This window comes from Kogia breviceps, chromosome 9 (genome assembly GCF_026419965.1).
Source record: "Kogia breviceps isolate mKogBre1 chromosome 9, mKogBre1 haplotype 1, whole genome shotgun sequence".
Classification (NCBI taxonomy): Eukaryota; Metazoa; Chordata; class Mammalia; order Artiodactyla; family Physeteridae; genus Kogia; species Kogia breviceps.
The window spans coordinates 60,378,682-60,384,681 of NC_081318.1; the positions used below are offsets into that span (position 1 = coordinate 60,378,682).

Consider the following 6,000-nt stretch of genomic DNA (forward strand, 5'->3'; position numbering starts at 1 on the left):
GACATTATTAGGTCCCCCACTGAAAGTAACCAGCAGAAGAATGAAAATTTCATTAGCACTTTGGTAGAACCAGAAAACATAGTCCTAGACAGGCTGTATGGCTGTTAGCCCAGAAACTTCACTGTAAATCATTTGGAAAACCATGTTTGTCAACAGAAAATTAAAATGCCTTTAATGGTAGTTGCTTAAATGTTGTCTAGCATTTTCACCACAGCCTCCTTTTCTGGGGAGAAAATTTCAAATTTGTCATTATTATCCTCTCTTAGAAGTGGCTCAGGGAAGTTGTATGAAACATAAACCAAAGCACAACAAACAACTTCCGAATGGGATGCCAGTGTCATGTATGGAAGCAGCATGCAAACCACAAAGGGAGGAGAGTAGGCAGCAGATTTGCCAGGTTGCCAGTAAAAGACAATGTCTACATTTCTGTAACCAGATCCGCCTTTAGAATATTTTATGTTTTCCAAATCATACCTGAGGTTTTCTGGCATGATGAACAGTAACACTCTAAGCAGCAAAGTCTTAATCAGTACTACTTTGAAATGTATAGCTGAAAGTTAATCAGGTCACCCTGTTGAGGCTAAGAACATGATTATGTGCTGATGTTGCTCATTTCACACATGGAAAAATCCCAGGGCAGTTAGGGGCCCTCTTGAGCCATTTGTATTTTTTTAATTGTTTATTTAGATTTGATTTTTCTGGACTTGGTTTAAATGCTTTCGCTTTCTATGCATGTTAATGTCTATGTCTGTCTGCCAGGTTTTCAATACAATATAGTGTAGTGAAAAGAATGTTGGATTATGTCTCATCTTTACTTGCAGAGAACCACCAGGTTAGGCATTTAAACTTTCTGAGACTCTCTCCAATCTGAAGGAAGGAAAATCATACCCACTGCAAAGTTGTGTCATGAGGAATCACCTGAGGGAAACTGTGCAAGGCCTGGCTCTTCACAAATAGTTTCCGTTCTTGGCCTACAACTGGCCCCACCCTACCTACTTAAATACATTTCCTCCTCACTTAAACCTACAACTTTCACTCTAGAAAGGCAAGTTTCCTTAATATTCCTGCCATTCTAATTCTCACTTTCCACCTTGGGTTACACTACTATGGCCCCATCCTCTTTACCTAATTTTTACTCATCTTTCAGGTCTAAAAGGCAAACGTGTCCACACAAAAACATCAACAAAATGGAAAAGGATCATGTTATTTTATTTTACTCCTACTTCTGACATCTTTTCTTGGCTACATATTTGTGTAGACAACCATTCCTTAATTTGTGGATAGCGTGTGGAATGCATAAGATAGACTTACTGAAGTTCATCTTTGTTAATATTCATTTTCAATTCTACAAATATTTATTGCTTGCCTACTATGTAGAGGGTATACATTTGAGCAAAAAAAAAAAAATCAGTCTATTCCCTCGTGGGCTCATTATCCCCTTAGGAAGAAATTAGAATGATGCTACATGTTGTATTTTTCTCTCAGCTAAGGCAGTTATTTTGAAGTATCTTGTGTCTTTACATTTGGTGAAATTCAGGCCATCAGTAGCCTTTTGCTTATATTTTCTGGAGTGTAAAATGAGATTATGTAGTCAGCACTTTAATATGATATATGATGATTTTAAAACAAGGTGCTGTAATTTTCCATCAAAGCTATTTAAAAATCATATTGAGGCAAAAATGGACAAATTTTTTTGCCAACAGATTATGACTTGGTAAATGATTTGTTAGGAGTTAAACAAAGGGCTTAGTGGTAATGTGATATAACCAGAACACATTCTCCAGAGGTGAGTTACATTTATCAATCAAATGAAAAATGTGTTTAACTGCTAGAATACATGTCAATCCATGTGATTCCTCGGCTTCAGTCAATGGAAGGTAAATCTGGTTAACTATGTTTGAGTATATTTTGTCAGCTTTGTTCACATGGTTTATAGGTTTATATATGAACTCAAAGTTGCAACCTTAGTTTATTAGTTCCAAGCTGGAGGCTTATGTTCTCCTTTAGAACATTCTCTTTCTGCACTATTAATGTCCCTGTCTCATAAACTAAACCTTATTTTCTATGTTCACTGAGAAGACCTTATTCTTTAGAAAATAAAAAGAAAGCAATTATATACTTCCTGGCACTATTTAGCCTCTGCTTTTATGGTAGGGCATTTTTACTGATTCTTCTGGGCAGAAGGACATGTTCTCCTTGTGTTAGAGAAGGTTACTTAGGCGGGATAGTCTTCAGCCCTTTGAGGTGCCCGTCTATTTGAGAACCTGCTGAGCATGATTACAAATCACGAGTTGGGCTTGGGTTTTCCCAAGCTGGCTGCAGAGACAACTTGTCTAGGCTCTCAGTGAATATCCACAGCCCACAGAGAATATGTGTTTACCCAGACCTTCTCCATGGTTTACTTCTGAAAATTGGTTGAACCACATGGGAATCTAGTTAGACTCTTGGAATTATCATCTTTGACTGGCACATAGCCCAAACATTTAAAAATAGGATTTGGAAGTCAGATTGGAGCTTAGGAAATGAGCAAAGAATGGTAAGAGTCCCATATCTAAACCTCCTTCAGGTCCATCTGAAATCCACCTTTTAAAACATGGGTTTCCATTACCAAATCATCCATTTTTACTAGTTTTAGGTAGGAAGCAGAATTTTAGTGAGACACAGTGAAAGGTAATGTTTCAGTCCTGAGGCATCTCACTAGGAAGGTAAAGGTGTATGAAAACTTACATGTGTAAGATCCCCTATTAAGCTAAACGTATTCCACCCAGCTGTTTAGGAGGATGATTTTTGTAGCATAAGGTCGATTTTATAGTATACACCTGTGGTATTTCATCCATGGACCAAGGTCCGTGATGTGGTTGATAAACTGAAGTGTAAAGTTGATAGATAAACTCTATCTTTAGGAACCTTCAAGTTATTATATTTGCATTTCTGAGTACAAGAAGGGAAAAATTAAGACTGATGCTTTATTTGAAAATGCAATGTTTTTCTTGTTAATGATAAACCATAGTTACTAATAGAAAGAAAAAGCTTACCCATAGTAGAAAACTAGCAAAGCAAACAAACAAACAAGAAAAAAAAACTTGCTATGCAATGAAAAACTTGCCTTTTCTAGTTCTAACATTCAGTAGCTGAAAGCAGATCATTGCCATAAAGAGTATTTACCAATTTTAAAAGGTCTTGGCCCATCATAGCTAGTGTTAGATTTGGAATATAGCTTTTGTTGCCAAGGTGACAAACACTTATAAATATAACACATCTTCTAATGTGCTTTTAACTTGGTATTTTTATGGCTTTTAAATCAGATACCATTAGCAAATATATTAGGTAATTTAGCTGAAAGACCATTTTCCTCTAACACTTTTTGTTACATTTCCCCAGGCATTTCAGTAAATGTCTGTTGTGACATTCTACTCCTGCTAGGCTTCCAACGTAAGGGGATACATAAAGTACATTTGGTAAAGATGAACATATATTACCTTGCCTTTTTTGTATTGATCATTGAAAAATGTATAAAAGAGAGTTAAATTTGTAGTCTCCTTGAAGAGCAATTATTGTTCCTATTGTTATTTTGGGGGTTATACCCCCTCCCCCAAGTAACAATCTGGCTTTAAGATTCAATACACAGAGGAAAGGGTTTTGGGGACAGCATAATAACTATATATTAACACTCCTCAAAACCTCCATATCTAAATGCTTTCTCTTAGATATCAAAAAAAAAGAGGGCTATGGGGAAAATAATTACAATAGACCATCTGGAGCCCTACTATATTCGCAAATCTCAGTTTATTGTTCCAAACAGTAAATTCAACAGCCCAGGCAGGGAAGGAATCAGCTCTAAATGTATTCACTGGATTTTTAAAAGACACGTGAGGTGGACATATTTGTCACAGCAAAGGTAAAATCAGATGAGACATATTTAGTTTAAGCCCAAATTTGCATTTATTGTTACCTTGTCAGAAATTCTTCTTAGAAGATTGTCCATTAATTCATTCATTGTTTTTTCTTTCATTCATTCAACTAACAGACATTTAAGAAGCATCAGCTATTTTTCAAGCATTGGAGATGAGCAAGTGCTGGACCTCAAGAAGAATATAATATCAGGAAAGAGGTAGGCAAATAAATGAAGTATTACAATTCTGGTAAGTGCTAAGGTAGAGATTGCACATAAAGAAGGGGTCAGAGATGAGTCCCCAAAAAGGAAAGATGCTGCAAATTGTCTTTAGAGAATCAAGATGGAAAAGAGAAATATATATTTTACTTAAACAGCAAAACTCTAGACAGGTAAAATGTTTTATATAGTAAATCCACAATTGCTGTTTCCTTACTGTGTGATCCTGAATGTTTCTCTGTCCCTCAGTTATTCCTTCTATCTAATGTAGATAATTATCCTTGCCACCCGCATAGCTCATAGAAGACTGTTGATAGGAATAATGGGATATGAGTGGTGTAGCTATTTGAATTCTTTGGAAAAGAAAGATGCTATGTAAACACACAGTATCCTTATTATTCCAAGCGGTAGCATTTTGGATAATTGCTGTATAATGCTGCACCTTTGTTTGTGTGTGGTTTGTTTCTTTATAGAAAAGTAAGTGCTAATGTTAAGTTTCTCTAATAACTTTGGAAGCAATTTTAATCCAGCAGACAAAACATAATAACCTTTAGAGTAAGTTAAATCCCTTTGTATTTGAGTAGATTTTGTTATTTACCAAGGTCTTAGGCAATTTTACCACAGTTATGGAAAAAAGTGCCCAGCAAGCCCAGTTCTCTCGGTGAGTATCTGAAAGACACTATTGCAGCAGACAGGCCAGAAGCTTCTTTACAACAGACACGGCTCTGAGAGTGTGTGTGTGAGTGTGTGCGTGCGTGCGCGGGTGTGGGTGTGTGCGCGCACGAGTATGTTGTGTGTGTGCCTGAGCCTGGGGCTTGCCAGAAAGAGCTGGGAACGAGCTGAGACTGGCTAGCATACCTGAGGCAGCTGTTACACCATGGCGCCTGGATTCTTCTCACAGACTCCAGGCTTGCTCCCCTCCTCCTTCTCCTCCACGCCCTCTTCCTTTTCATAGTCTAACTCTCACTGTCTTTCTTCCTCTTCCCTGTGATTCAGTGGGAGATTCTCATGGCCTGAGACTATGTCCTAGTCCTGCTGCCAGACATTCCAGGACTGTCTGGCTAATGGATGAACCCATACTGGTCAGAAAAATGACCCACAGCACTCTTAACCTGTTTCATCTTTTCTTTCACTCATTCATTCTCCCTCTGCTTCTCTCTCTCTCTCTCTCTCTCTCTCTCTCTCTCACTCTCTCTTGCCCTCCCACCCTCTCTAGTTCTCACCTTGAGTTCGGTGCTGAAGATTAGCCATGAATTACTTGGCAACCATGGAAAGTGACAGTTTAAGGCAGATCTGCTCTTGGGTACTGTAACTTGCTTCAGGATATCTCAACAAGACCTGTCTATGAACTCAACCTGGGATTTGCCAAGGTACTTCAGCCATCCATTAACGGGAGAGGCAGCCTCTACTGAGGAACCTGCATTAATCCCTCCTCTCCCCCTAGAAGTGCTGCTGCTCAGAAAGCTTACTCCAGGAGCAATGAGGTGACACAATAAATAGCTAAATAGCCGCAAGGATTAAAAACCTATACAAGAAACTGTACTTTTCAGTTTAATCTGGCTTCTCATGGTTTGAGGTAGTTTACCATTGGCCACCACTGGAATTGGGCAGAAGTAGTGCAGCCAACCAGGGTGAATTTTCCTAGGGAAAAATGCTAATACTAAACTAGCATGTGAAAGGCAAAGAACCCTAGGGCCCTTGACAAGGGTAAAAAGTATGTATCACCACTGGAAAGGACAATGATATTAATCCTAAAAGATGGTCTCTGCTTACATTTCATGGACTTGGGACCCACTGACAGAAAAGAGCAATTACTTATAGTCATATTTTTAAAAACTTTGACAAAGATCCCAATCATGGTGGATTAGGTATATTTAATATCTCAATTA

The 6,000-nt window shown here is 38.1% G+C and overlaps 1 long non-coding RNA gene across 1 annotated transcript in view; it reads left to right on the plus strand.

Moving 5' to 3' along the window:
- The window catches only part of LOC131762894 (uncharacterized), an 82,891-nt gene extending 78,795 nt beyond the window's left edge, over positions 1-4,096 (plus strand). Inside the window, exon 3 of the long non-coding RNA XR_009337446.2 lies at positions 4,028-4,096. This is a non-coding gene — a long non-coding RNA (uncharacterized lncRNA). The remainder of the gene's footprint in view (positions 1-4,027) is intronic.
- Positions 4,097-6,000: the final 1,904 nt, after the last annotated feature.